The sequence below is a fragment of the Ochotona curzoniae genome, unplaced genomic scaffold (genome assembly GCF_017591425.1).
Source record: "Ochotona curzoniae isolate NIBS_2020 unplaced genomic scaffold, NIBS_Ocur_1.0 contig_4632, whole genome shotgun sequence".
In the NCBI taxonomy this organism is placed as follows: Eukaryota; Metazoa; Chordata; class Mammalia; order Lagomorpha; family Ochotonidae; genus Ochotona; species Ochotona curzoniae.
The window spans coordinates 29,191-55,782 of record NW_024466348.1 but is presented as its reverse complement, the minus strand read 5'-3'; the positions used below and the strand labels follow the sequence as shown (position 1 = coordinate 55,782).

General features: G+C 45.0%; 1 long non-coding RNA gene across 1 annotated transcript; it reads right to left on the bottom strand.

The window, feature by feature from the left end:
• Positions 1-7,784: 7,784 nt before the first annotated feature.
• Positions 7,785-26,230, bottom strand: LOC121161115. The gene is made up of 3 exons (XR_005884632.1): positions 26,131-26,230; positions 19,385-19,390; positions 7,785-7,795 (listed from the first exon to the last, which is right to left on the bottom strand). It is a non-coding gene; the product is annotated as an uncharacterized LOC121161115 (long non-coding RNA).
• Between the last annotated feature and the right edge of the window lie 362 nt (positions 26,231-26,592).

Here is a 26,592-nt window from a genome sequence, read left to right as displayed (position 1 = left end):
TCTTTGATAGGATCAGATCAGAGTTGTTCCAGGGCAGGCTAGGTCCCTGGTCCCTACTTAGGGATCCAGGTTATCTGCTCACGGTGAACAGGTAGGTGCAGGGGAGAACCCTGAAGAGTGAAGAGAAGGGAGTCACGGTGGGTCTTTGAAAGTGAGAAGGAAAGGATTGCAACAGCTGGTGGCAGGCTGGGAGAGGCTGACACCTGCTCTCCCAAAACAAGGAAGAGCACGAGCTCCTGGTGCGCATTGACTCCAGTCCTGTACCATGAGTAGAATGCACAGAGGACAGAGGTGAGCACACGGGGGCTTGGCAGGTGTCTCCTGTAGTGTCTAGCATGATGCTAATACCCACACCTCTACGCCCCTAGACCTGCCCCCCCACATGCATTCTGGATGCTGAGAGCAAGACCAAAAATGGTCTCACCTCAGCCATAGATGGAAAAAAATATATAAGCAGAACTAGCCTTTCCCCTCAGGTGTTTTCTCACATGGTGACCAGCAAGCTCGCAAGAGAAAAACCTGACTTTTCATGTTTCACTGGGCAAGCAGACTGTGAGACACCTGTTGATCTCCATCCCTGCACTGTGAAAATCTTAGAGTCTTCCTTCCGTCTGTGAGGATCTCCATAGAACTGTCCAGAAGGCTGACACCTTCCAATCAGGTCATGAGCTGTCTGGTTGTGTCCCACTCTGAGCTCAGAATGAAGGCAAATGGTTTCTCTGACCTCAGCTGTGTGGCTTCCCCCCCTCACACAAGCAGCTGCAAACATAATTGATTGATTGATTGATTGATTGATTGATTGATTGATTGATTCTGACCTGAAATGACCCACAGTTAACACAGACATCACGGTCACAAGTGCCTCTGTTCAACATGGGGACAAATCCAGGCTTCTCCTAACCCTGTTTGAAGTCCAGTGATTTGCTATAATGGATCACAAAACTCAGGGAAACATATTGCTACTGATTTCTCATAAGGAGTATTTTTTTAAAGATTTGTTGGAAAGGCAGATCTGATTTACAGGGAGAAAAAGAGTCAGAGAAAGATCTTCCATCTTCTGGTTCACTCGCCAAATGGCTACAATGACCAGAGCTGAGCTGATGCAAAGCCAGGAGCTTCTTTCAGTTTCCCATGTTGGTACAAGGTCCCAAGGCTTTGGGCAATCCTCTACTGCTTTCCTAGGTCACAGGAAGGGAGCTAAATGGGAATTGAGGAAGCCTGAACATGACCCAGCACCCATTTGGGACACCTGTGGTTACAAGGTAAGGATTTAGTCATTGAGCCTTTGCACTGGGCCTGATGCAGGATATTGTTGAGGACAGAGATACAGGGGCATGATGGGTGAGATCTGGAAGCAGGAGCTCCTGTCCTTGGTGCTTTCCAGGCACATGGGCTCCACCTGGAACTCTTGGAGCTTTGTATTGCAGCAATTTTTTTTTTTACAAAGAATTGTTTATTTAATAAGTAGAGGTTGCGGCAGCAGATAGTCTATCCACTGGTTCAGTCCTGGAACGGCCACAACTGAGCCAGGCTAGAGCCAGGAGCCAGGAATTCCATCCAGGTCTCCCACGTGGGTTTCAGGAACCCACGCTTAAGGCCATCTCCTGCTGCCTCTCAGCCATTCCCAAAGAGCTGGATTAGAGTCTCAAGAGCCAGGACTGGAACAGGCACTCCAATAGGGGATGCAGGTGGCCCATGTATGATCCTATGAGCTGAACATTGCCCCGGAGTCTCTTTGTTCTGGGAACTCATGTTCAGTTATCTGAGACTCAAGTTTGTCTACCCTCTGCCTCCCTACTGTCCCCACAGGCCTCCCACACACCTTACCCACTGTCTCTCACGGGTCTCCTATCTATCCTCACCTGCCCTACTCTTTCCCATGGGCCTCCAACCCACCCACATCTTCCCCACTAACCCCCCATTCCTCCCATCTACCTCCTGCCATGTTTGTTGCAGTTGCTGCTTACGGACCACCTGCCTCCATCCTGCTGCTCTCACACCTGTTCCCTGTGAAAGCACAGTCTGATCCCATCAGCAGTTTAGTCACATGATAGCATCCAGTGTCCCACAGACAAAAGGATGATGCTTAGGGTGGCCTATTAAAACCCGCTCCTCCTCTGACCTTTGCTATTGCTTTCATCTGCTGCCGCAGCCCCTGAGCTGCTACGGGCCAAACCTCTACCTAGACATCCACGTGGCTCAGTGGTTCCTTCCTTCAGAAAATGATGTGGATTAGAAGACATCAGCCAGCATTCCTGGCTACCCTAGCCTCACCATAGCTTCAGTATTCATTTTGTGCAGGCTCTTCCCCAAGAAGAAACAGAGTCTGCCCAGCGGGATTTGATATGTTACTGGCACATTGCCTAGCACATGGCAGCTGAATAACATAATTGCACATTTCTCAGGGTGCTATAGAGAATGACTGAGCCATATTTGAATGCATAAGAGATGTGTTGAGTTTCACTAAGCCACTTGTCTTAAATTTGGAATCCGGATTTCCAGATCCCAATCTAGTGAGAGCAGGTGCTTCCCTCAATGTTAGCGGAATGCAGCTGGGGACCTTGTTTGCCAAAGGTTACTGATCATAGTAGAAGCCAGCGCTCCCCACAGCTAGATGCCACCGTGGCTCTGACATAATAGCAACACGTGGCACTGAGCATCAGAGTCCTTACTTCAGTGTTGTGTCATTCCATTTTTAAAATTTCATTTATTTTCTTTTTTATTTGAAAGGTTGGCTCACTGCTCAGATGCCTTCAGGAACCAGGACTGGGTCAAGCTGAAACCAGAATACCAGAGCTCTATCCAGGTCCCCTAAATGGTGGCAGGACCCAAACACATGAGCCATTGTCTGCTGTCTCCCAAGGAGCACGTTAGCAGGAGTCAGAGCTGAGACTAGAATGAGGCACTCCCCCTGACCAGGGAAGCAGGTATCCCAGGCTGGGACCTAGCTGCTGAGCCACAGCCCACCTCTTTCTATACTTCGAATCTATACCCGCTGTGTCTCAGGGAGTCCTCCCCGTCCTGTTTGGCCTTCAGATTTCAGAAGGATTCTGTTTCACCAAGAAACTGCTTTTTCTCTGGCTTGCATAAGGACTGGCTGTTTCAGCCTGTGTTGTGGAGCAGTATCCTGCGTCCCTGCGAGGGACACCTGCCTTCCGTGTCACAGTGCCAGCATTCCAGCTCCTAGATGCTTCCATCCCAGCATTTCTTCTATGGGCCTGGGGGGAGGCAGCAGATGATGGTCCCCAATACTGTGGCCCCTGCCACCCATGCAGGAGACCCGGGGAGAGATCCTGGCTGTTGGCTTTGGGTGAGTATAGTTCCATCCTGGGCATTTGGGGAGTGAGCCAGCAGAGACAAGTTTCGTCTTTCACTCTCTCCTCACCCTCAACTTTCTGTTTCCTTTCTGTCTGTTACTCTGAAGAAAGAAAGGAAGAAAAGAAGAAAAAGGAGAAAAACAATAAATTTAGAGCAACCAGTTTAAATACAGAGAATTAATTATTTAATTAACTTTAAAATGTATTCTTCTTTGATCTGGTGCAATGGCTGTGTAGCTAAATCCTTCCCTGGCATGTGCCCAGACCTATATGGGCACCACCTTATGTTCTGGCTGCTCCACTTCCCACCTAGCTCCTTGCTGTGCCCCGGGAAAGCAGTAGAGGATACCCCAAAGCCTTGGCACCTTGCACCCACATGGGAGATCCGGAAGAAACCCCTGGCTTCAGATCAGCTCAGCCCTGACCATTGTGGCCAGCTGAGGAGTGAACCAGTCAGTAGAATATCATTCTCTGTTTTTTTATTCTCTTTGTAATGTGGCCTTTAAATAAAAATATCGTTTTAACCCTGGAATTCGACTACCTGCACTTTAACATACTCTAAGAATTCCTCTATTGCCATTGAGGAAATCTACATGGGGAACAGATTTCATAACTTGTTAGGTGACCTCTCTTTCAAGTTAATTTTTGAAAATCAGAAGCAACCTTTCGCTTATTGTCAACAATTATTGGCTTATTTTCAATGTAAAGAGGAAGAGCAGCCAGAATTTAAACTTTGCTTTTTGAGTTCAAACACCACCAATTCTCCTTTTCTTGTGCACAGTGTGTGAGCCAGTGACATCCCTCCATACCTGGACAGGTGAGGAGGGAGTGGATGAGTGGATTGGATCAAGGCTCATGACCATGCAAGTCCTCAGTATAGAGCTGAGTAATTCAAAACGGGGAATCTGGACCTACCAGAAGCATGCAAAGATGTTCCAGGCTTTCTAAGTGACTTACATCCTTACTGCCCTGGAACTACACAAAGAGGAAGTTAAGGAAAGAAGTACATTCACTGGAGGATTCCCAAGGGCAAGCACTGGAGAGGTGGAGACCTGGAGTGTAGCCTGCCTCTGGGCCAGCACCCTTCCTTCTGGATGTGTGCTAACTCAGGATGCTGGCAGCTTGTCCACAAACCAGGAAAACGCACAGAAAATTCAAGCTGTGGACGTGAGCGTGTCCTTGAACTGATGGTTGTGGGGAAAGGCAGTAACGCAGAATGTGGGCCTAAAAGCTGACTGAGAGCTAGGGCACAGTGGGCAGAGATTCAGAGAGCAAGTCAGCACAGAGGACAGCGTGGGCAGGGGCATGGCCCCAGGTTTCTTACCTGACTCGGGAGCCTCTCTCTCAAGAGGAAGGAGCACCAGGTCCTGTGGTTCCATGCAGTTCAGGGCAGAGGAAGCAGGTCAGCTGTCTATCCAGAGGGCAGAGCAGCAGGGAAGTGTGGGCCTCATGGGAGGTTCTGTGGGTGGGGAGCAGGGCAGTAAAGAAGATGGTGCCATGGGCCTGGTGCAGTAGCCTAGTGGCTAAAGTCCTCAACTCGCATGTGCTGGGATCCCATCACATCTGAGTGCCAGTTTGTGTCCTGACTGGTGCACCTCCCTTCCATCTACCTGCCTGTGTCCTGGGAAGCCAGCAGAGGAGGGCCAAAGCCTCTGAGGAACCTAAAGACCAAAATGTTATCCATTGGCCCAGTGCTCATTGCTAACTGCTATGTATTTCTGCTTCTGTAACTTCTACTTTGCTTGCTGTGCTAAGAAATTGTGTGAACCCAGTCCTGACAACGTGACAATTTGCTCAGGCACCCTGATGGCAACATCCAGCCTACATGACACTTGCCCCCTCTCCCTGATAGAAACCTCCTACCTATTTTTGAATTAACCAATATTATATCTTAAAGATAAGCTCCCATGCAAATAGAGAATATCAAATACTAACCCTCCGATGGGCTGATTTCTGTATAAAAACCCTAAAATTGGGGGCCTAGAGGTCTTCCTCCTCTCTGGAGACCCGGGCATATTTGAATAAATGTTCCTGTCAACATCTGGCTCTGGTGATTCTTCCAGCAAGCCCGGAACAGTGATGAAAGGGGTGGCATCAACGACAAAAGTGACCGTGACCATGACTGTGGGGGCAGAAGCAGCTGGAAAGGCAGAGGCTGCAGGAGCGGGGTGACCACAGCAGCAGATGCTTGCTCCTACTCGAAGCTGTGACAGCCACTGGACATCTCTGGCTGCTGAGCTGTAACGCTGACCCTGTGACAACGGGACACCTGCAGAGCTGTGACGCTGAATGGCCCAACAACTCAGCAGTGCCCACTGATCTGAAGCACTGTCCCGGAATTTGCGACCTGTGCCAACCCACAGAGCTGAAACCTGAACCCTGCCTGCCTACTTACTGTCTGTCTGCTTACTGCCCACCTGTGGGGTAACAGCCTCAGCTAACTGAGCTGCAGTCCATGGGACCGAGGCCTTCTTGCTGCCTTAGAGCTGGTTTTGGTACAACACCTCGGGGCCCTGTGCTCATGCAGGAGGACTTGGTTGGAGCAGCTCTTAGCTCTTGGCTCTTGGCTCCTCTCTCTAGCTTCAGATCAGCTCAGCTCCAGTGGTTGTGACCATCTGGGGAGTGAAGAAGAAGCTGGAAGATTTTTCTCTATGTCTTTCCTTCTCTCCATAAACCTGCCTTTATAAGAAAAACAAATGAATCTTTAAAGAAGCAAACACTAGGAATTAAAAAAAAAAGCAGTGATGAACTGTGTTGGAAAATGAAGACTAGGAGGGAAATTAAGGCATCTGCGTGCAGTGCAGATATTATCAACTCCTGCTCCACTGCATGGCACCGTTCTTGATGTTTGCTTCACAGAAAACTCATGCCCAGCTCTCCCCAAGTCCACTTGTCATCGTAAAATCAACATTACATCATTGTTTTGCGAGACAAATCCATCTTAATCTCTGTTTTAATTCTACTTTTATTGTACGTCGTAAAGAATGATACAAGCATCCAGAAAAGTATGTCCTTTAATGGATGACGGCTTTGTCATTGCACATGCTCACCCACGTGCAGCACTCACAGTCCAGCACAGAAGGACAAAGTCACCTTGGAACAGGAAATGTCCAGGTGATTAGCACCTGCACATGGGATTAAATTCATACTTTTTGCTTTATTTTTTATGGTTTATATTTTTTTTTAAATGGAGAACTCTAGAGTTCCCTAAGACCTTCGATTTTCTCCTCAGGAAAGCACCCTTATGCATGCTGCTATGGTACACATCTGGCCAGAGTGATCAAGAAGTCAGGGGTGTGTATGTATGTGTGCAAATTAAACACTAGGAACTGTGTGTATGTGCGTGTGTTTATCCATAGAGATGCACACATATGCCAATATATTTCAAAAACTAAAGAAAATATAAGTTTGTTTCAATGCAAAAAAAATTGAAATTCATGTTTTTTTCGGAGTACATATTTCCACAACCTTTTTCAGATTCTGTGTATGAGTGTATGTCTGTGTGTGTGTGTGTGTGTGTGTATTCCTTGGCTGACACATCTAGTTTTTTGTCCTAGTAGCCCATAAAGACTGAACACATTGGAAAATGAGATTTACTCTTAAGCTACAGATAAGTCATCATATTTCGCTGTTCAGAGTATGAACTTTAGAGACTCATGTCTCCATTTTAGGAGCACTGGTTATAAATGTCCATGTATCATTTCCCTTGGCCTTCACAGAGATGATACTGCTGATTTTAGAGCATTGCTATTGGGATAAGCCAAATAATGACTAGTAGAATGACACCTTGGAATAAGCATGTTGTACTCAGGATTTTAATTTTGTTTCATTGAAAGACAGAGGCAAGGAAACGGAGACAGAGATCTTTCATCCTAAGTTACTCCCCCATGCTAACAATAGCCAGGCCTGGGTCAGATCAGGGCCACGGGGCAGGAATTCTATCTGAGTCTCCCATGGGCATGGCAGGTGCCTTGTCCCTTGAGCCATCCTTTGCTGCCTCCCAGGGTGTGCATAAGCAGGAAGCTGGAATCAGAAGCAGAGCCAGGACTGAAACCCAGTCATTCCAACATGGGGAACTGTTGTCTCAACTGCCTTCCTAACTCTTGTGCCAAAGATCGCTCCAATTACTTATTTAAAGGAACACAATTTGCATTTCTTTCATTTCTGATGTCTGTGATATGTAAACATGCATTTAGGATTAGGTGGTGTCTAACAGGATACTATGCAAGCAATCCTTGCATAGAGAACAGGACTGGGTGCTGACTTAGAGTTAACAGTGGGGTAAGTGTGGATGGGCTTGACTGAGACAGTTGCCTCAGAATGGTACAAATGGCAAACATCAAGTCAGGATGATAACTCTTTTTTTTCCCTGAGGTTTGTTTTTCTTCATTCTCAAGGATTTGGAACCTGAAGGAGCCAGCTGCTTTGAAAACAGAATAGTCACCATGAGGACAAATACCAAGAAACATGAAGAGGAACTGAAAAAGGCAACAATTCATTGGATGCAGCTGGATCCAGACAGGGTAGTGACAAGCAGTTAGGAATGTTTTTCAGTTTCCCATGAAATGGAACTGATTTATTCAGCTTGTGTGAGAGATGGCAGGACGGGACAGCCTGTGTGGGTGAGAGCGGGGCGGGGCAGTGTGGCTCTGTGTGTGTGTGTGTCTAGTGAGTCAGCAAGCTGAAGGTTTTCCTCCAGGGTGACAACCAATCACCAAGAAGAGTGGGTCAGATTCCTGGAGTGGTGTTGGCAGAATTGCATGCTGAACTCCTGGTCCTGTGGTATGCATAGTAGAGACTTCTCAGAAAGCGTTGTTGGGACACTGGTCTATGGTCTTGGCAAGGGCAGTGAAGGTAAAGCAGGATGTGGGGGGAAGGGAGCTTTCAGGCTGTGGATGCCTGTGGCAGGAGGGTCACGTGTGCTTTGGATGTGGGGTCAGTAAACTCAGGCCTGTGGTCTTCTGGAAATGCAGTCTGCAACAGGGGACAGTGAGCAGTGGTGGAGAAGTGCAGGTTTTGTCCTTGGTGCTGGTGAGGCGCAGGTCTGCTTGAGAGCAGAGACGAAGCACAGCTCTGCACGGGAGGAAGGCGTGGGTGAGTGGTGACTGTTGCGAAGTCCAGGTCTTTCTGGGAGAGGGAGGCAAGTGCTGTCGGGGTCAGGGTCAGAGTCAAGATCATTGAGGAAGTGCATTCTGTGTCGGGGTTGATGATGGAGAAACATGGGTAGGTTTCCAAGTAAGTTGAAGATGATGATTTGTGACCTCCAGGATTTCTTTGGGCGCGTTCCAGAAGCTGATTCTGAGTTGGGTTGGTGGGAAACTGGGTCCAAAACACCTTGGTTTGGTAAGGAAGCACAGGTCTGATCAGAAAGTGGTGTGGTGTGGTGTGGTGTGGTGTGGAAACTGTAGGTCTTCCTCAGGGGCGGGAAAGAAGTGAGGGGACAGTAGGAAAGCAGGGGTTCTGTATGGTGCAGAGAAGAAAGCTCAGCCTGAAGTGGGGTCAGCTGGGAACCCATGTTAGGAAGTGAACTCTGGAGCAGCTGAGGTGAAGAGGGACTCTGTAGTTGGGCTGTGTGGTGCCGGGGTCTTGTAGTGCTGCGGGTTATTGTTGGGGGTCTGTGTGGTGCAGGAAGCTGTGTGATCTTGGGGTTCAGCTATGCTGGGGACCGTGAGGTGCTGGGGCCTATTTGTTGTTGGATAACTGTGTGATGCTGGGAGGTATGTAATACTGGGGGCATTGTGGTGCTGGGCACTGTGTGGTACAGGGGGCCTGTGTGGTGTGGCAGGGCTGTGTGATGCTGGGAGCTGTGTGATCCTAACAGTTGTTTGGTGCTGAGGGCTGCCTGCCATTGTGGCTTGTGTGATTTTGTGGAAGTTTGTAGAACTCATTGCTGTGAGGTGTTCAGGAGTTGTGTGATGGAGATGATTTGTGGTGCTCAGACTGTGTGTTATTTGGAGGCTGTGTGGTCCTGGGGCACTGTGTGGTGCTGGGAACTGAGTGGTGCTGGGCATTACGTGCTGCTGAGGGACTGTGTGGTGCTTGGGAATGTGTGGTTCTGGAAGACTATACGGTAGTTGATGTCTTTGTGGAACCGAGGCACTACATGTTGCTGGGGCTTGAGGAGCTGTGGGCTCTGCAGCGCCTGGAGATCAGGTGCCGCTGGGAGGCTGTGTAGTACTGACAGTGTGTTTTGGTGCTTTGTGATATTCGTGGCTCTGTGGTACTGGAACATTGTGGTACAGGTGGTTGTGTGTTCCAGGAGCTGTGTGTTGATGGGAGGCCATGTGGTCCCAAGAATTGTGTGAACCTGGGCATATCGTGATATTTGGTGCTGTGCTGGGCTCTGTGGTTCTGGAACTTTTTTTGTTGCTGAGGGCTGTATGGTGCTGTGAGTGGTTTATTATTGGCTTTGCATGGTGCTGGAAGATGTGCATTTTGGGGCGTTATATGGTGTTGAGGCCTGTGTGGTCCTGGGGTCAATATATTGCTGGGCATTATTGGTTCTGGGGCCTGTGTTTTGTTGGGGACCTGTACAATGCTGGATGCTGTGTGTCCCTGTGGCTGTGTGGTCCTAGGGACACTGGTGCTATAGATTAGAGTGTCCCTTGGGGCTGTGCGTTGGGGAGTGTTGTGGTTCTGGAGACTGCATGGTGTTGTGGGGCTTTGCAGTGGTTGGGGCTGTGTGGTCTAAGGGGTTGTGGTTTTAGGTGCTGTGTGGTACTGGGTACTTGTGGTGTTTGGGCACTGTGTGGCACATTGGTGATTGTATGATGTGTGATACTGGGGACTGCTGTGTTGTGCTGCAGGCTGTGTGGTGCTGAGTCCTTTTCAACGTCTTGGGGTGTGGTGTTGTGGGCCTTTTTGTTTTGGGGAGCGCTCGTTTCTGAGAACTACATGTTTGGCTCTGCATCGTGTCGATGGCTCTGTGTTGATGGGAGCTGTGTTATGCTTACCGGCTCTGTGGTGCAGAGACTGCATGGTGTTAGGGGAGGTTTCCTGAGTGGTGCTTGGGTTGGTTGTGTGTGAGGTGTTGGGGGCTGTGTTGTGTTTAGGGCCTGTGTGGTGCTAGAGGCAGTCTGTTGTCCGCATGCTGTGCAGCGCTGAGATGTTTGCGTGCCTAGGGCCTTGTGTTTCTGGGAACTGTGTAGTTCAGTACTGTGAGTGTTGGGAGCTGTGTGGTCCTGTGAGCAGTGTGCTCCTGGGGCATTTTGGTGCTAGGGAAGTGTGTGATTCTGTGGTCTCTGTGTGTGTGTGTGTGTGTGTTTTAACTTCGCAGACTGTGTGGTCTTCAGCAGTTGTGTATTGTGTGATGGTGTTGTGATGCTTGAGGCTGTGTGGTTTAGGGAAAATGCATAGTAGTGAGGTAAGGTGTGGTGCTGAGAACTATGTGGTACTGTGGCCTGTGTTATCCCAATGGTGGTGTGGTGCTAAGGAGCTGAGTGATGCTGGGGACTCTATGTTGTTGCGGCATACACTAGAGGCTTGTGGAACTTTGGGGCTGTGTGACATTGATGGGCTGTGTAGTCCTGGGGTGAACTGTTTGCTGCTGCGTGTCTGTCATATTGGGGCTGTGTACTACCATGGAGCTGTGTGGTGTGGGTCTCATGTGGTACTGGGTGATGGTGTGGTGTTGGGGTTATTGTGATGTGATGGTGTGATGGGGATGATATGGAGCTGAGTCTTTCTGGGGTCTGTGTGCCTCTGTGGACTCTGTGCTCTGGGGGGGGGGGGCTTTAAGGTGCTTGCATGCTGTGTGACATGTGGGTGTCTTTTGGGTACTGGCATGGCCTTGGGTTACAGGGGCCTTTGTGTGTAGAGAGGGACTCACAAGAGAAAGATCTGTGTGTGTAGGATGGCCTTGAACAGCTGGAGCTTTGGGTGCAAGAGAACCTGGTGTAACCGTGTCTGTAGGAACAGAGAAGGCCTCACATGACAGCAGCCTTTGGGCACAAGGAAGGCCTTGTGTTTGGGGTCCTGTGGGTGCGGGGATGCCCTCCTGTAGCAAGGGCCTTTGGGTGCTAATATGTTTTCACACATCCAAGATCTGAGTGCACAAGGACACGTTAGCATGTCCAGGGCCTGTGGATTCAGGGATCATCTCTCATGCCAGGGGTCTGTGGGTGCATGGACAACCTCACGCTCCTGGATGCTGTCAGTGCAGGGATGGCCTCATGTGTAAGGAGCATGTGGGTGAGCAGCAGTCTTGCCAGTTAGGGACCTGTTGGTGCTGGGACAGCCTTGCCTAACACAGGTCTGTGGGTGCACAGATGACTTCACTTAACAGGTGCCTGTCATTGTGTGGATGGCCTTGAGGGGGTGTTCCGTGTTGTGGGGTGCTCTTGCATATCAGTGGCTTGTGGTTGTGGGAATGGCTTCCCACATCCTGGAAGACTTGCTAGAAAAGTCAGATCTGGAGCCAGGTACGGGGGTCTCCTGGGCAGCCGAAGTTGAGCCAAGTACAGAGAGGGGAAAGCACATGGTCAGGCCATGAGCAGACTCCTGTTTTGGTTTGCTGCAAAGTCCTGCTCCTTAGCGCAGAACCAGCCTGTTGCGTTTCTTGTTGGACTCTACAGTTCGGGCTTATCCTGTGTGTCAGGGTTCATCGATGGCACAGAGGCTCTCTGAATCATCCCTGTGTGCCCTGAGAGGTTTTCCTAAAATGCACAGCACATTAGGACAACTGACTGGGAGTGGGTGTCATTCAGAGTTGTCCTAAAGATTGGGCTGTATTCTGTGATATAAACGGCCATGACAACTGACACTGTTGGGGGTCCCATAAAGGACTTACTGCGTCATTTACGTCGAGTGAAATGTGACCCCAGGAAGGTGCAGAATAATCCACGTTCCATGTCTCTCCTGGAAGAAAACAACTCTGGAAGTGGGAAAAGGGTCTTTAGAGGGAATGAAGTTAACAGAAGTTCATTAGGGTGGCCACAGTCTGCTAGGGTGGGGAACATCTGCACAAAGACATACATAGGGAATGCGGTGGGAAGAGACGGGGAGAATGTGAAGCTGGAATATTGATTGTTTGGGAGATGCTGTCACAGAGGAGGAGGGGCTGCAGCTTCCAGGAGGTGGCGAGGCAGCGAGCATCACCAGAAGAGCCCTTTAGTGTTGAGTCTGTGGCTTCAGGCCTGTGGGAATACATCGCTCCGTTGTTCTCAGCCACCTGGCCTGTGGCCCTCTGTATTCCTGTATGGGGCAGGTTTGTGTCCTGGATGCTGCACTTGCAATCTAGTTCTTTGCTAACAGCCTAGGAAAAGCAATGGAGGATGGCCCAAGGGGTTTGGCCCCTCTGGCCCCTCTGGGAGTTTTGCAGTTTGGGTTGTTTTGTCCAATTAGAAACAAATGCAGTTCTGGGTGTTTTCTTCAGCTGGGAAGTGAACTAACAGAGGGAAGATCTCTCTGTGTAACTGAGTTTAAGATAAAGTAAATAATCTTGAGGAGTAAATGGAGAAGAAATATGTAATGAAGTGAAATTCATCCGTGTGCCTACTCTATTCCATGTGGTTTTCTAGGCTTTTGGGTTGTGGCATAAAACAAAGCCAATGAGGGCTGAAACGGCGGCATAGTAGGCTAAGCCTCCACCTGTGGTGCCAGAATTTCAAATGGGCCTGGGTTTGGGTCCTGCCTCCTCCACTTCCTTTTTTTTTAATTGCATTTAATTTTATAACAATGTTTCATAGGCTCTGATGTTCACCCTTCCCCTCCTCTTGCCCTCCCCTCATGGTGGATTGCTCCACCTTATTGCAGTATTACAGATCAAATCTAGTCTTATTTCTTTCAATGCAAGCATGTGCCTTGCATAGAGTCCAGTATCTTGTTGCCCAGCTGAATTCAACAGTTACTTGTGGAGACTAACTCTGGTCCGGAGACATAGCTGGCAGATTGTCGTTCCGATCAATTAAATGCCATAACATAACATCCACAACAGTTTCCAGCATTATGGGGTTAATTAACAATGTAATACTACATTTCACAGGTGCCCTTTTACAAATTGACAGCATTTCAACTTAAATTAAGGCAAACATGGTATCTGACCTTTTGGGATTGACTCATTTCCCTTAGCATGATGGTTTCCAGTTGGGCCGATTTGGCCACAAAGAACTGCATTTCATTTTTTTTAATAGCTGAGTAGTATTCCATGGAGTAAATAAACCATAGCTTTCTTATCCAGTCTTCTGTTGATGGGCATTTTGGTTGCTTCCAAGTTTTTGCAATTATTGATTGTGCTGCTATGAATGTGGGGTGCATGTAAGTTTCTCGTGTAACAGGTGTTTTGGATGTATTCCTAGGAGTGCTATTGCTGGATCATATGGTATGCAGATTTTGAGTTGATTGAGTGTTCTCCATACTGGTTTCCATAGAGGCTGCACCAACCTGCAGCCCCACCAGCAATGGGGAAGGGTTCCCTTTTCCCCACAACCTCGCCAGCAAGTGTCATTGGCGGTTTCTGTATATGAGCCATTCTTACTGGTGTTAGGTGGTACCTCATTGATGTCTTCATTTGGATTTCCCTTATTGCAAGGGAACTTGAGCATTTTTTCATGTTTGTTTGCCATTTGGGTTTGTTCCTTTGTGAAATGTCTGCCCATTTCCCGTGCCCATTTTTTGAGTGGTTTGTTTGTTTTGGTGTTTTGGTTTCTCTGGAGGTCTTTGTATATTCTGGAGATTAGGCCCCTATCACCTATGTAGTGTGCAAAGATCTTCTCCCATTCTGTGGGTTGTTTTTTTTTTTACTTTGTTGATAGCTTCCTTTGCTGTGCAGAAGCTTCTTAGTTTGATAAGGTCCCATTTGTTTATTTTGGTCTTGATTGCTATTGCTTTTGGTGTTGTATTTAGGAAGTCATGGCCTACACCTAGCTCTTGCAGAGTGTTTCCTACATTTTCCTCCAAAAGTTTGAAGGTTTCTGGGTGTAGGTTTAGGTCTTTTATCCATTTAGATTTGATCTTAGTGTATGGTGAGCAGTATGGGTCTATCTTCTGGTTTCTGCAGGCTATTAGCCAGTTGTCCCAACAGCATTTATTGCAGAGACCTCCCCATTTGTATGGGTTGTTGTCTGTTTTATTGTCAAAGATTATTTGGTTGTATCCGTGTGGATTCCCATCTGTTGTTTCTATTCTGCTCCATTGGTCCTCCTCTCTATCTCTGTGCCAATACCAAGCTGTTTTGATGACCACCGCTCTGTAGTATGTCCAGAGGTCTGGAATTGTGATTCCCCCTGATAACTGCCTATTCTTCAGGATGTTTCTGGCTATTCGTGGTCTTTTGTGTTTCCAGATGAATCTTTGTATCATTTTTTCGAGTTCTATGAAGAATGTTTTGGGTACTTTGATTGGGATTGTGTTGAATGTGTATATTGCTTTTGGTAGTATGGACATTTTAAAGATATTGATTTTGCCTTCCAGGAACATGGGATGTTGCTTCATCTTTTTAGGTCCTCCTCAATTTCTTTCTTAAGCTTACTGTAGTTTTCTTCAAAGTGGTCTCCTACGTTTTTGGTGAGGTTAATTCCTAGGTATCTCATACTCTTCTGTGTTATTTTGAATGGTATTGTGTTGGTAAGATCTTTTTCCAATTTTGGGCTGTTTGCTTACACTATGGCTGTTGATTTTCGTTCATTTACTTTGTACCCTGCCACTCTACCCAACTCTTGAATAAGTTCTAGCAGTCTCTGTATTGAGTCTCTTGGTTCTTCTATGTAAAGGATCATGTCATCCGCGAATAGTGAAAGCTTGACTTCTTCATTTCACATTTGAATTCCTTTGATTTCTTTGTCTTGTCTTATGGCCTCAATGAGTACCTCTAGGACTATGTTGAATAGTAGTGGTGATAGCTGACATCCTTGTCTTGTTCCAGATCTCAGTGGGAAGGGATCCAGTTTTTCTCCATTCAGTATAATGCTGGCATTGGGTTTTTCGTATATTGCTTTGATTATGTTATGGATTGTTCCTTCTATGCCTACCCTGGCTAGGGTTTTTAGCATGAAGTGGTGCTGGATTTTGTCGAAAGCCTTTTCTGCATCTATTGATACTATTATATGATTTTTGTTCTTCAGTTTTTGAATGTGGTGAATTGCCTTTATGGATTTCCGAATGTTGAACCATCCCTGCATGCCAGGGATGAATCCTACTTGGTCCGAATGAATGATCTGTCTGATGTTTTCTTGGATTCTATTGGCTAAGATTTTGTTGAGAATCTTAGCATCAATGTTCATCAGGGAGATTGGTCTGTAGTTTTCCTTCTCTGTTAGTTCTCTATCAGGTTTGGGGATTGAGGTGATGTTGGCTTCATAGAATGAGTTTGGAAGGGATGCTTCCTTTTCTATTGTTTTGAAGAGCTTGTAGAGGATTGGGGTTAGCTGTGCTTGGAATGTTTTGTAGAATTCTGGAGTGAAACCGTCTGGGCCTGGACTTTTCTTTGTTGGGAGATCTTTGATTCGATCTCTGCCTCAGTTATGCGTTTATTCAGGTCTTCTGTTGCCTCAGGGCTAAGTTTTGGTAAGTGATGGGAATCCAAGAACCTTTCCATTTCCTGGTGGTCTTCTGATTTGTTGGAGTATGGTTGTTCACAGTAGTTTCTGATTATTTTCTTAATGGTTGCGGTGTCAGTTGTTATGTTGCCTTTTTCATCTTTGATGCTGTTAATTCTCGTTTTCGCTTGTTTTCTCTTTGTCAGTTGGGCCAGTGGGGTGTCTATTTTGTTTATCTTCTCAAAGAACCAGCTTTTTGATTCATTGATTTTGTGTATAGTTTTTTTGATTTCTATCTGGTTTATCTCCTTCCTTGTTTTGATGATTTCTTGTTTCCTTTTGTTTGAAGGTCCTTTTGTTGCTGTTTCTCTAATTTCTGGAGGTGGGTGTTTAATTCTTGTAATTGGCATCTTTCTTGGGCTATAGCTAGGGCCATGATAGGTTTAGGAGTTGTGCTAGAACTAGATGGTGTCTCCTGTGGGACAGACCCATCGACCTTAGTGGTGGATATGGAAGTTGGGGACTGTGGGGCATAATGTATAATTGGTTGATCTGGAACCCAAGTCAGTAAGTTCAAGTCATGTGGAAAAACAAATCATACGCTCCTCCAAAAGTTAAGGGGAGATTGGGTGCTTCCATTGGCCTGTAAGGGCATCTTTCCATTGTACTAGAGGTTTAGGGGGAGCTCCAGTATGAGAATAATGCTGAGAGAATGAGTTCTCATTGTGTTGATCCAAATAAGATGATTACGCACAAAGCATGATTTAAAATATGATGAGGTAACAAATGTTTGAATTCAACCTGTTGCTGTTTGGATACGAGGAGTTTTTTTGTTGTTAGACACAAACATATGAAAAAATGTTCCAGCTCCCTAGCAATAAGGGAAATCCAAATTAAAACATCGATGAGGTACCACCTAACACCAGCAAGATTGGCCCACATAAACAAGAACACCAACGACGCTTGCTGGCGAGGATGCGGGGAAAAGGGAACCCTACTCCACTGCTGGTGGAGCTGCAAATTGGTACAGCCTTTATGGAAATCAGTCTGGAGAACACTCAAACAACTCAAAATCTGCATACCATATGACCCAGCAATAGCACTCCTAGGAATATATCCAAAACACCTGTTTTACGACAAACCAACATGCATCCCTATGTTCATTGCAGCACAATCAGTAATTGCAAAAACATGGAAGCAACCGAAATGCCCATCAGCAGAAGATTGGATAAGAAAGCTTTGGTTCATCTACTCCATGGAATACTACTCAGCTATTAAAAAAAACAAAATGCAGTTCTTTGTGGCTAAATGGGCCCAACTGGAAACTATAATGCTAAGGGAAATGAGTGCTCAACTATGGCTTGTCCTGTGGGTGATAAGCAATCCCAGTAGCGCATGAAATGCTTAAATGTCTCTATAACAGCACAGAACTCTACTCTCTGGAGAGAATTTTCCTCTTCTTTAAAAGGACATTTTTTCAAAGTCTATTATTAGACAAGATATCCTGTTAGATGACCCATCTGTAAAGGTTAAAGAAGCAGGTTGGGGCACAGCGGTTAAAGAACAAATCTTTTGAATTAAGTTGTTTTGAATGCTAGCTGAAAATCTGTTTGGCTCCGATGTTCTCTCTACATAAGGAGTTGTTGACATGTTGAAGAAGTAACTGCAACATTGGGTTGTGGTGGCCTCAACAAGGTTCATTTCAATACAATGTGCTTTTTGGGCATTAGCCACAAAGTTTCAAAACTAGGTTTCCATGAGAACTGTTCTTGTGCATAATGATGGGCGAAGAGTGTCCCAAATGGAGTTGTTGTACCATAAATACTACGCTATGGTTTCATCTTGACTATGCCAACCACCAATACGCTGCATTCCCAATGTGTACTCTGCACATGCAGGAGCTTTTGTCAGAGCAATTGTATTGAATTCGAGCTGAAATTCATTACAGCACCGAAGTTCTCTCAGGATATGGAGTTGGTAGCGTGTCAATCGAGTATCTACAACATTCAGTTGTGTGCAATGCTGAAGAAATTTCATTTCAATTCAGTGCCATCTTTGGGCATTAGATGCAAAATGAAAAAAAAAATGGGCTTACCTCAAAACTGCTTATATGGTGCGTGAAGTTTGTGACTCAAATGGAGTTGTCTATCATAAGAACCACTCTGCTGACTGACCCTGAGTATGTAATTCACCACCAGGTTGCGTTCCACATGTGTAACATGCACATTGATTACTATGTGTTGCCAGAGCAGTCGCTTTGAATGCTAGCTGAAAATCGTTTGATGCCAAAGTTCTACCTTGATGTGGAGTTAATGACAAGCTCAGCATTTAGCTACAACATTCGGTTTTGTGAGGTGCTCAGTAACTTCATTTTCATGCAATGTGCTCTTTGGGATTTAAAGGAAAAGTGACAATGGTTTCCACGAGAACTGCTTGTGTGACTATGCCGTGTGAAATTCACAACCAAATGTAATTGTTCTACCATAACCATAACTCGGCTGATTCATCTTGACCACATCGTTCACCAAAAATGTGTGTTCTCCATGTATAATATGCACATTGAAGAAGCAGTATGCAGTGTCAGAACTCTTGCTTTGAATACTAGCTGAAAATTTCTTTGGCTCTGAATGTGAGCTGGCAGTGCATTAAGTAGCATCAATATTTGATTTTGAGGGATGCTCAACAAGCTTCATTGCAATACAATGAGTTCTATGGACACTGGATGCAAAGTGACTAAACTGTGTTTTCATGAGAGCTGTGTGAAGTTGGTGACCTCAATGGAGTTTTACTACCATTAAGAATGACTCTGTTGGGCCCGGCATGATGGCGCAGTGGTTAAGGTCCTCGCCTTGCATGCCCGGGATCCCATATGGGTGCCGGTTCTAATCCCGGTAGCCCCACTTCCCATCCAGCTCCCTGCCTGTGGCCTGGGAAAGCAGTCGAGGACGGCCCAAAGCCTTGGCACCCTGCACCCATGTGGGAGACTGGGAAGAGGCTCTTGGCTTCGGATTGGTTCAGCTCCAGCCATTGCGGCCACCTGGGGAGTGAATCATCGGACGGAAGATCTTCCTCTCTATCTCTCCTCTCTGTATATCCGCCTTTCCAATAAAAAAAAAAAAGAATGACTCTGTTGATTCGTCTTGACTGCCATTCACCAACATGCTGCATTCCCCATATGTAATATGCACATTCAGCAGTGTGTGGTGCCAGAAAAGTTGTTTTAAATTCTAGCTGTAAATCGCTTTAGTGCTGAATTTCTCTCTAGATGTAGAGTTGGTAGTGTGTCAAACGAGTACTTACATCATTCAGTTGTTTGCGATGCTCAAAAAACTTCATTTCAACATAGTGCACTTTATGGGCAGTCGACATTAAGTGACAAAACTGGGTTTCCATGAGTGCTGCTTGTATGCCTGATATTGTAGAATACAATATAATGTCAAATGTAGTGATATTATATGTGAATCTTACTCTGTTAATCAATGCTACTTCATACTTACTTGTACCTAATACAACAAGAACTTGTGATGTAATTCCTTAATTAACCATCCACAACAAGTGGATTGTTTATAACCACCTGAGATTGTCAGTGTCCACATATAACTGTTATTTGATCCATAAACAATGAAGGTCTGATCCTCACTGTGCCTACATTAGGGTCCCAGGATAAAGAATTAACCTACAACAAAAAGTTATTCTCCTGCATGGCTGGGAGATACTCCAGCAGAAGCATGATGGACTTGGGAAATTCACAATGGACACACATTATGAACTTAGCAGGCAGAACAGAGAGAAGGGGAGGGATTTGGAGGGAAGGGGGAGAACCCACCACCAACTAAATTGTTCAAAAAATAAATAAATAAAATTGCACTCTCACCAGTATGCAGTGCAAAAGCAGTTGTTTTGAATACTAGCTGAAAATCACTCAGTGTGGAGTTCAAAGTGTATTCTCTGAATAGATTCAAGTTTCTGATTTGTGGAATGCTCAACAAACCACATTTCAATATTGTGAGCTCTATGGGCATTAAATGCAAGGAGACAACAATGGGTTTCCTTGAGGGTAGCTTGTAAGCCGTATATTGTAGAAGTTAGTGTCTAACAAGGAATCATACCACGTAAACAACTTTGCTGTTTCTTCCTGACAATACCATGCAGCAAGTAGCTGAGTTCTCCTTGTGTAATATGCACATTCAGCAAGCAGTATGTGGTAACAGAGCAATCGATTTAAGTGCTAGCTGAAAATCAGTTTGGCACCAATGAACTCTGTCAATATTAAGTTGGTAGCTTGTTGAACATTTTTGTTTTGTTTTGTTTTGACGTGTTCAACAAGAAACATTTCAATACAGTGCATTCTATGGGCATTAGATGCAAAGTGACAAAATTGTTTTCCCCTAACAGCTTCTTGTAAGCCTAATGATTTGAAAAGTTAGTGACAGAACAGAACGGGGGGGGAGGGGGTGGCCAGAGTGGATCAGGGGGACAGGAGGAGGCTTGTATCCCAACCTTGGAGACTCCCAGATCCCCACCAAGGACTATCAGTACAGGCACCAAGGACAACATCCCAACTGCCAAAGAGACCACGGGGAAATGGAGTGCCTTCAGAGGCCGAGAACTCAGAGGACATCCCCCCCACCTTTGGACCTACCACATGGGATGGAAGAAGCCCAAATCTTTCCTCGCAGGATCCAGGGTTTCGGAACAACAGCCAGGAACCCTGAGCGGTCCTCAAAATCAGAAGAACAGTAAACTCCCTTCGGGACTAGGGAGAGGAGCTTTCTCTGGTCCTTACTTAGTTCCAACTTTGGGTCCCTACCCTCTCTGCAATGACCATCAGGGTCACTCCAGAGCACTCCCCAAACACACACACACACACACACACACACACACACACACACACAAACTCACAAATTAGAATAGATAGGCAGAGAACAACAAGGAAAGCTTGGTCAGCATGGACTCACACACACCTTACTAATAGGACACAAAGATTAAGTACTCCTCACTAAGGTATTGAAGAATTCTCTGCACACCCTTCCTAAAACTGTTTTGCACCTCAATTGTTAAAAGGTCTTGAAGGGCCCGGCGCAGTGGTGCAGTGGTTAAGGTCCTCACCTTGCACGCCCGCGATCCCATATTGGCGCCGGTTCTAATCCCGGCAGCCCTGCTTCCCTTCCAGCTCCCTGCCTGTGGCCTGGGAAAGCAGTCGAGGACGGCCCAAAGCTTTGGGACCCTGCACCTGCGTGGGAGACCCGGAAAAGTATCCTGACTTCGGATCCGCATAGCATCGGCCGTTGCACTCACTTGGGGAGTGAATCATCGGACGGAAGATCTTCCTCTCTCTTTCTCCTCTCTGTATATCCGCCTTTCCAATAAAAAAATAATAAAAATAAATCTTTAAAAATAAATAAATAAATAAATAAAAGGTCATTGAAGTAGTCACAGGAGGCTGTTAAGAACTTGCATTTAATTTTTTTATTGTATTTTTGACAATCTTTACATAGTTAATTGGGGTAAAACTTGCATTTAATTTTAACACATTGTTTACTCAATACTATGTCAATTAATTCCATAACGTTATATATTGTTGCTGATGCTAACTTGGGGCTTTTAATTGATCGGGATTTTACTCTGTTGGCTCTGTTGGCTCTACCTTCAGACCAAAGAAGGTCTCCCCAAGAAGCCGTTGAACTTATCGGGACAATAAGATGCTGGACTCTATGCTTGGTATATGCTTGCAATGAAGGAATCTCAACTGAACTTGAACTATGGTTACACAATAAGGGGAGGAATCCACCATGGGGGGAGGGTTAGGGGAGGGGTGGAGGGAATCCCAGTACCTATAAAACTGTGTCACATGATACGATATAATAAAAAAAAAATTAAAAAATGAAGAAAAAAGAAAAGTTAGTGCCAGAAATGGAATGATTCTGTGACAGTTAAACCTGTGCTGTTTCTTCATACGCCCACACACTGTATTCTGCAGTTGTCACATGCATATTCAGTAGCATGTGGTGCTGGAGCAGTTGTTTTCAAATCTAGCTTAAAATTGCTTGGGTGCTGAAGCTCTCTCTGAACAAGCAGTTCTTATTGTGTTGAAAGTGAGTCTACTTCTTGATTTCTGTGGGATGCTCAACATGATTCATTTCAATACAGTGCGCTGTGTGGCCATTAGATGAAAACCTACAAGACTATTTCAGGGATTGGTGCTTGTAAAGCTGATGATATGTGAAGTTAGTGAACCCAGTGCAGTAATTCTAACACTGGAACACCTGTGCTATTTCTTTAGGAAAACGCCATTCACCATTATACATAGTTTCCGAGTTTTCACATGCACATTCAGCAGTGTGTGGTGCTGGAGCAGCTGTTTGAAATGCGAATTCTTAGAGCATTCATTGAGAATCCACAACATTGGATTTTATGGGTTGCTTAACATGCTTCATTTCAACACAGTGTATACCGTGGGCATTAAATGAAAAGTGACAAAGCTGGGTTTCTAGGAGAACTGCTGGTAAGCTTAATGGGATGTGAAGTTAGTGACCCAAATAGAGTAGCTCTGCCAGCCGAACACCTGTGCGGCTCCTTCATCTATGCCATTCACCGACATATTGAGTTCCCTAGTTGGCACATGCACATTCAGAGGTTGTGATGCCTAAGGATTTGTTTACACTGCTAGCAGAAGTTCACTCTGGATGGACTTCTTAGAATATTGTCCAACAATAAGATGCTGGACTTTATGCTAGGTATATGCTTGCAGTGAAGGAATCTCAACTGAACTTGAACTGAGGTTATGCAGCAAGGTGGAGGAATCCACTATGGGGGGAGGGATGTGGGAGGGGTGGGGGGAATCCCCAGTGCCTATAAAACTGTATCACATAATACAATGTTAATAACAATAAAAAAATAAATCAATAAAAAAGAATATTGTCCAAGAATCTATAACTTTCCTCAGTTCAATGCAGTTCCCTCTATGGGAATTAGAAAAAAGTGACCATGTTTGATTTCCGGGAGAGTGGCCTGTAAGCTTGATGGTATGAGAAGTCAGTGAATGAGGACCGATTCTGCCAGCCGAACACCTGTGCTGTTTCTTCAGGATTATGCCCATCACCAACATACATGGTTTCCTAGCTGCCGTGTGCATATTCAACACTTTCTGGTGCCAGAGCAGTTGTTTTCAATGCTAGAGTGAAATAGCTTTGGCAAAGTTCTCTGTGATTTGGAGTGATTTGGAGTGAGAAGAGCAAGAATTTACAACTCTAGTTTTTCTGGAGTGCTCAACATATTTCATTTCACTACAGTGTTCTCTATGGGCATTAGATGAATGGTTCACTCGAAAGCCTGATGATTTGGGAGGGAATCAAGATGGTGGCAAAAGGTGCAGACATGTTTGAGATGACAGAGAATCATTAGGGTAAAGAACAGAGAGCAAATTACAGGAAAACATAAGGGTCAGGAAGTCAACAGGGAGTTACCTGGAGACACCCTGGATACAGAGAAGCAGCAACAGCAGAGCTGTGTTACAGGGAGCAGAAAACCATCAGCCACTGGTGAGCTGTGATCCGGACTCCAGCAACAACCAGGGATCCAGCAGCAGCCACAGATCAGCCCTTGCGACAGCCAGGTCGGGGCTTGGGTTCACCTGTGGAGCGTCAGAGGTGAAGACAGGCTGGGACTGGCCAATCCTGCTGAAGAGTTTGGCCCAGCAATGAAGGGAAAGGGAGCTGCGGACTCCAGGGGGCAGACGTGGTGGGTCAGAGCTGACAGCACAGGCATCAAACACCAGAGTGAGTGCGTTTGCAGCTAGTCACACCCAGCTGATCTCATGGTGAGGACAGCGCCAGCTTCGCATCCTGCAGGATCTATCTGCTCCCCGGATCGGAAAGCCAACAGCCCCGGCTCTCCAGCAGTGCTCCTCCAGGTGCCATCTTGTGTGTTTACACAAGATCAGTGCTGCTGATGAACCAGTTATCTGGGACAGTTGGCGTCTTCCTAATCCAGGACATTGATTGAACATAAGAACTGACTTGTAGACCTGTAGGTAATACATGTTAGAAATCTGCACTAAGGAGAAAAATACACCAAACAGGATTGCAATGTCAAAAGTTAAAAGAAGAGACAGAGGCACAATGAATGTTACTGAAGACTCCCGGTAGAGGAACAAAAGCCTCTACCACCCTTAGAGTGAACTGAGGAAGACACTGAAAAAACGAGGGACAAAGAATTCAGAAAACCTATTATAAAGCTTCTGACCAACAGCGAGAAGCACATAATATGAGAGTTCAAATAATTTAAAGAATTGGTTACACAGGAAATGAATCAAATGAAAGCTGACATTTCAGAAGTTAGGAATACAGTGGAACAAACTCAAAATACAATGAAAAAAGTCTAAAAAAATAGAATGAATGAAGCAGAAGAAAGAATCTCAGAATCGGAAGATATTTCCTGTCATCAGGGGGAAACAAACAAAAAGCTGGAAGAAAAGCTAGGCCAAGCTAAAAAAAAAAAAAACTATCCAGGAATTAAAACATATAATTCAAAGACCCAATAAGAATTATGAGAGTCCCAGAAGGTGCAGAAAGAGCAACTGGAATTAAAGATGTGTTCAATGAAATAATACATGAAAACTTCCCTAATCTAGAGAAAGAATTGGGAAATAACACACAGGAGGGGTACAGGACTCCCAATAGGGTTGATAAAAAGCGACCTTCACCAAGACACATGATAATCAAGCTCTCGTCAGTTGAACATAAGGACAAAATCCTTAAATGTACACATGAAAAAAATCAAGTGACCTATACAAGAGCCCCAATCAAACTCACAGGTGACCTCTCAGAGGAAATACTACAGACCAGGAGAGAATGGAGTGACATATCCCAGACTCTAAAAGGGGAAAATGTTCAGCCCAGAATAGCATGTCCTGCAAAGCTCTCCTTTGTCTTTGAAAATAAAATAAAATTCTTCCACAATAAAGAAGAACTCCAAGAATTCATGTCCTCCAAACCAGCTCTACAGCTAATACTCAAAGATGTTCTCATGAAAGAGAAAAGGAAGAGCAGCTACCAAACCCCAAGGCATATGTGGAGAACATCCCACTAAAAGGCCAACAGAAGACTCAACCAAAGAACACCACATTACCAAGATGACAGAACCGAACTGCCACCTATCCATATTAACATTGAGTGAAAATGGTTTAAATTAATCAAATGCCATAGATTAGAGGACTGGATCACAAAACAAAACCCACCGATCTGCCTCTTACAGGTGATACATCTCATTAACAAAGATCAGAGGAAACTGAAAGTGAAAGGATGGAAAAAGATATTCCAAGCGAATGGTAAGGAAAAATGTGCAGGGGTAGCCATTCTTATATCAGATGACATAGACTTTGATGTAAAGAGCATCAAAAGAGATGAAGAAGGATACCATATAATGATCAAAGGATCCATTCAGCAAGAAGAAATCACCATAATAAAAAAAAAAATATATATATATATATATATATACCAAATGCCAAGGCATCTAGCTAAGTGGGAAAAAAACAAAAAACATTAATGGACTTGAAGGGAGAGGGAGAGATAGACTCCAATACAATCATAGTGGGTGACCTTAATACTTTTAACATCAATGGACAGATAAAAACAGAAACTCAGCAAAGAAACAATAGAACTCACCCAAACTCTAGAGCAAATGGACTTAGTTGATATCTACCGAACCTATCATCCTGAAGACAGAGAATACACTTTTTTTCATCAGTTCATGGAAACTTCTCCAGAATTTACCATGTCTCAGCAAATTTTTAAAAATCAAAATTATACCATGCATCTTCTCAGACCATCATGCAGTAGAGTTAGAGACCAAGAAGTCAAAACACCCAAGAAGACTTGCAAACACATGGAGACTGAATAGTATGTTACTAAATGAGTAATGGATTAGAGAGGAAATCAACAGGGAAATTTAAAAAGTTGCTTGAAACAAATGAAGGCATCAACACAACATATCAAAACTTGTGGGGCGCAATCAAGGAAGTGTTAAGAAGAAAGTTCATCTCAATCAATGCTTCTAGTAAGAAATTAGAAAGACATCAAGTAAATCAGCTAACCTTACATTTGAAGGAACTAGAAAAGCAACAGCAAAGCAAATCCAAGATTAGTAGGAAAAAAGAAATCATCAATATAAGGGAGGAAATAAAGACAAACCAAGAGAACTGTACATAACATCAATGAATCAGAAAGCTGGTTCTTTGAGAAAATCAACAAAATAGAATCCCCACTAGCCCAACTAAACAAAAAATTTAAAAAAAGGAGGGAGAAGATATGCATCAATAACATCACAGACGAGAACGGAACCAACAAATACCTCAGACATACAGAAAATTATTAGGAACTATTACAAGCAACTATATGCAAACAAATCAGAAGGCCTAGAAGAGATGGATGTATTTTTGGACACATACAATCCACCAAAATTGAATCAAGAGGCAATTAACAATCTAAATAGACCAATAACAAGCAATGAGTTTGAATCAGTAACTAAAGCCCTCCCAACCAAGAAAAGGCCTGGACAAGATGGCTTCATTGCTGAATTCTATCCAACGTTTCAAGAACTTACCCCAATCCTACACAAGATTTTCCAAGCAACAGAGAGGCAATTCTTTCAAACTGTTTCTATGAAGCCAGCATCACCTTAATACTAATGCCAGCTAGAGAAACAACAGAAAGAGAGAACTACAGATTGATATCCTTGATGAACACAGACACAAAGATCCTCAACAAAATACTAGCTAACAGGATCCAACAGCGCATCAGGCA